The sequence below is a fragment of the Triticum aestivum genome, chromosome 2D, assembly GCF_018294505.1.
Source record: "Triticum aestivum cultivar Chinese Spring chromosome 2D, IWGSC CS RefSeq v2.1, whole genome shotgun sequence".
NCBI classification, from domain to species: domain Eukaryota; kingdom Viridiplantae; phylum Streptophyta; class Magnoliopsida; order Poales; family Poaceae; genus Triticum; species Triticum aestivum.
This window is the reverse complement of record NC_057799.1, coordinates 103158286-103163116: the sequence shown is the minus strand read 5'-3', so window position 1 is coordinate 103163116 and position 4831 is coordinate 103158286. Positions and strand designations below refer to the sequence as shown.

The 4831-nt window shown below is 44.9% G+C and overlaps 1 pseudogene; it reads left to right on the top strand.

Annotated features, from left to right (window-relative positions):
- Positions 1–491: 491 nt before the first annotated feature.
- Positions 492–2554, top strand: LOC123048940 (cytochrome P450 709B1-like; annotated as a pseudogene).
- The last annotated feature ends 2277 nt before the right edge of the window (positions 2555–4831 follow it).

Below are 4831 nucleotides of genomic sequence, written 5' to 3'. Positions count from 1 at the left end.
GCATCTTATAGCATCACATTCAATGGCTATAAAAGATGAATGAGACCAAATTATGTCTCATCTAGATGAGTTCTAGCAAAACTGTATATTATTTGCGAGGAAGAGAAGTCAATTGGTAGCGACCCGTGCGTGCATGCTGCTGTCAGCCTGCACAATGTATGCCGCATGGTCGCGGCAGAAGGAGGTAGTATCTCTCGAAGGCATCTTCTGCTTGAAAATAAAAGAAGTTTTGTCTAGAAGGTAGAAGGCAGACCCGTGCGGATATGCCGTCGACGTCGACCAGCAGCGCCACACGTTCCCACGAGCCCCCCAGTAGTAGTTAGTGCGCGTCCGGGGCTGGCTCGTACCTGCACGCATCACGGCCATCACGGCTGATCTCAGCCGCACCGCGACGAAACACCTCTCCTCTGCCCTCTGTACCTCGCCACTGACCAGCAAAACATATAAATACCCACCTCCCCGTCCCGAGTCTCACAGCAGAAACACACACACATTTCCCGGTCTCATCACTCACAGGCAGAGGCATACAATACAGGTCGCTGGTATTTTTCTCCTTGTTCCTGAATCCTGAGTGAACACCGGTCTACCATGGGTCTCGTCTGGATGGTGGCGGCGGCCGTGGCGGTGGTGCTGGCCTCGTGGGCGTTCAACGCGCTGGTGTACCTCTTGTGGAGGCCGCACGCCATCACCAGGCAGCTCCGCGCGCAGGGCGTCGGCGGGCCGGGCTACAGGTTCTTCGCCGGGAACCTCGCCGAGATCAAGCGGCTCCGCGCCGACACCGCCGGCGCCGCGCTGGACGTCGGCAACCACGACTTCGTCCCCATGGTCCAGCCGTACTTCCGCAAATGGATCCCAATCCACGGTACGAAACTCAGACACACTGCAATTCCTTCCAATCCATGGCTGTATTCTATGCCACCACCGTCTAGTTCCTGCTCTTACGTTCTGGTCTGCTGCAGGGCGCACGTTCCTCTACTGGTTCGGGGCCAGGCCGACCCTGTGCGTGGCCGACGTGAACACGGTGAAGCAGGTGCTCTCCGACCGCAGCGGGCTGTACCCTAAGAACATCAGCAACCCGCACATCGCCCGCCTGCTCGGCAACGGGCTCGTGCTCACCGACGGCGACGACTGGAAGCGCCACCGCAAGGTCGTCCACCCCGCCTTCAACATGGACAAGCTCAAGGTCTGTGTCCAGCTCCAGCACGACACGCGTTGGCGTGTGTGTTTTGAACTAGTATTCGATTTTCAGTGTGCACAATGTGTGAATTCCGCTAACTGTTATCTGTACGACAGATGATGACCGTGACCATGTCCGACTGTGCCGGGTCAATGATGTCGGAGTGGAAGGCAAAGATGGCGAAGGGCGACAGCGTGGAGATTGAGCTGAGCACCCAGTTTGAGGAGCTCGCCGCGGATGTCATCTCTCACACGGCATTCGGTAGCAGCTACGAACAGGGGAAAAAGGTCTTCCTCGCGCAGAGGGAGCTCCAGTTTCTTGCCTTCTCCACCATATTCAACGTGCAAATCCCAGCATTCAGGTAATGGTGGTTCTTCTTCTTCCTGTACCGTCGTTGAGACACAACATACATTTTCACAGAGCAGAAATTAATCTTTATGTGTGTGTGGAATTAATAAGGTACCTCCCAACTGAAAAGAACCTCAAGATATGGAAGCTTGACAAGGAGGTGAGGACCAGGCTGATGAACATCATCCAAAGCGTCTTGCCACCAAAGACACCATGGGCTACGGCAACGACCTGCTTGGGCTTATGTTGGAGGCGTGCGCGGCAGAGGGCGGGCATAATCCGATTTTAAGCATGGACGAGATCATAGATGAGTGCAAGACCTTCTTCTTTGCCGGGCATGACACCAGCTCACACCTGCTCACATGGACCATGTTCTTGCTGAGTACGCACCCTGAGTGGCAGGAGAAGCTCAGGGAGGAGGTGCTAAGAGAGTGTGGCAGTGAGGTTCCCACCGGTGACATGCTCAACAAACTGCACTTGCTCAACATGTTCCTTCTAGAAACTCAGAGGTTATACGCCCCTGTGTCACTCATTCAGAGGTAGGCGGGGTCGGATCTCGAGGTTGGTGGCATCAAAATGCCCGAGGGCACGGTCCTAACGATCCCAATCGCGACAAGACATCATGACAAGGAGATATGGGGAGAAGATGCCAACGAATTCAAGCCTACGAGGTTCGAGAATGGAGTGACGAGGTCCGGAAAGCACCCCAATGCCTTGTTGTCTTTCTCCAGTGGGCCGAGGTCGTGCATAGGGCAGAACTTTGCAATGATAGAGGCCAAGGCTGTGATCCCCGTGATTCTTCAGAGATTTTCATTCTCCCTATCACCGAAGTATGTCCATGCCCCCATGGATGTGATTACGCTGCGGCCTAAGTTTGGGCTTCCCATGATCCTCAAGAGCCTAGAGATGTAGAAAAATGTGTATGGTGTTAAGAATAACATATGGTTTTGTATTATTTAAATGGAGTTTAGTTTATGTTGCGCACTAGATAATCTTGTGATATTATCGATGTATAATGTATCCAATTTATAAATATAAATAATAAAGTGTTCTATTAATAAGTTATTGTTTTTTCTTACTATCAGCCACCTTTATTTCCCCCCAAAATAGTCACTAGCTATTGATAAACCTAGATTGTTGCAGTTCTTTTCTATCAATCCTGATATGCAGGACGGGAAAGATCCATACAACTCACTCCTACTTCTCCATTTTGGAAAATCTTCCTCAAATTGCACACTTGCAATAATGGTACGCAGTGTGCAATGGTAGGTGCCCGTGTTCTAAATAAATGCTATTGCTATTTTTAACCTAATTACTGATTTGTCTCTCATTAGATTTTGAGTATTTTGACTCTTCTACGCTGATTGCCTTTGGCATCAAAGTTTCTTTAAAGTTTTCTGATAATACCGCAGTTTCTGAAAAAAAAAACCATGATTTTGAATACTTTGATGCGTTTGGCTTCAACAAAAATTGAAGTTTTGTAAACTACGGTATCCCAGAAACCATGATATTTTTGCTATATCTGGAAAAGAGGTCCCGACCTCTTTTTTCTAAACAGAGCGGACAGTAATCATCGGGATGATCGCAGTTGATGTTGCCCTATACGTTGAGATAAGATATCCAGCTACGATCCTATCTTATTTTCGTTCTTTTTGTTATATGGTAAACGACCTCTATTATTATATCTCCTGGTTACGATTCATGCTATTTCTCCGTTGAGTCCTTGGCTACCAATTTATTTCCGGCGAGTAGCACATTGATTAGATCGATTGATTCCTCTGGACAACACTCGTAGGTACGCAGCAAGCTATATATGCTAGCTACCCGATTCAGTGTAAACAACGGCACAAAAGAATTTAGGACCGGTTGGGAGTATATGCACGTATAGACATATAATGGCGACAACTCCTAGGATTGTATTCCCTTTTGAATAACTTGGGTCAAAACTTTGATAAATCAGCATCATCCAAACACATGTAAAACTGAGAAAAACGTTGGTTTTAGAAAACTGTAGTATTCCTTGCCCACCCATGGGAATACTGTGGTTTTCAATTAGCATGGTTTTCTAGAAACTTTGCTGCCAAACTAGATGTCACCAAAACGCATAGGGACAAGTGCATTTTTATTGATTTTCAGGTTTTGTTTTGCTGGTTTTTATCCTTTTTTCGTTTTCTCTTATTCTTTTTAAAAAAACTTTTTTAAAACGTTCACAATTAAAAAAAAATCCATTTTTCAATGTTTCTAATTTGATAAAATGATTCTAGTTCCATTTTTATTTTGTAAAATCTTCCTTTTTTCATAAAAAGTTTGCAAGATTGAAAAACATTGGCATAAGAAAAACAATTCAAAAATTGTTTTTTTGCAGTTTCAGAAAATGTTCGTGTTTGCTAAAATCATTAAAAAAATATTCATTTTTTCAAAATATGTTTGAGCATTTAGCCAAATTTCAAAATTAGAGAATGTTGGCGTTTTCAAGAGAACCTTTGCAAATTTGGAAAAAATACTTTGCATTGCAAAAAAGTCCAATAGGAGAACCAATATAGTAGCAGGCACTATTTCCCTCAGTGAGAACCAATGTTATCCAACCAATAGGAGAACCACGCATATGCCTAGTAAGCAGCACCTACACACATAAGAGCAAATACTTGCACCCAGCACGGGCAAGAGGTTTGTCAATCTCCTTGAACTCGTTACTCGCAAGGACTAAATCTGATAGTGATAGATATATAAATTGAAAAGTAAATAGATTGTAGCAAGGTATTTTTGGTTTTAGCAATATGATTAAAGTATACCCGGGGGCCATACTTTTCACTAGAGTCTTCTCTCTCTAAACATAGCCCACTACGATGGGTAGACAAATTACTGTTGGGCAATTGATAGAAAATGCATAGTTATGATGTTATTCATGGAAATGATCAAATATATAGGCATCATGTCCGTGACAAGTAGATTGACTCCTACCTGCATCTACTACCATTGCTCCACTTCGAGAGCGCTTCTATGCTTGTCTTTCTACGTATTAAGTTCATAAAAACAGAGTAATTCATGACGTATGATGACTTGATGTAGACAGAATAAAACCAAGCAATATGACTAAACCCCGTCGTTCTACCCTTAACGGCAACAATACAAATTTGCTACCCCTTCTGTCACTAGGTGAGGACACCGCAAGATTGAACCCACTACAACGCACCTCTCCCGCTGAAGATAAATCAATCTAGTTAGCCAAACCAAACAGATAGATCAGAGAGAAATACAAAGCTATAATAATCATGCATAATAAAGTTCACAAAACACTCAATTACT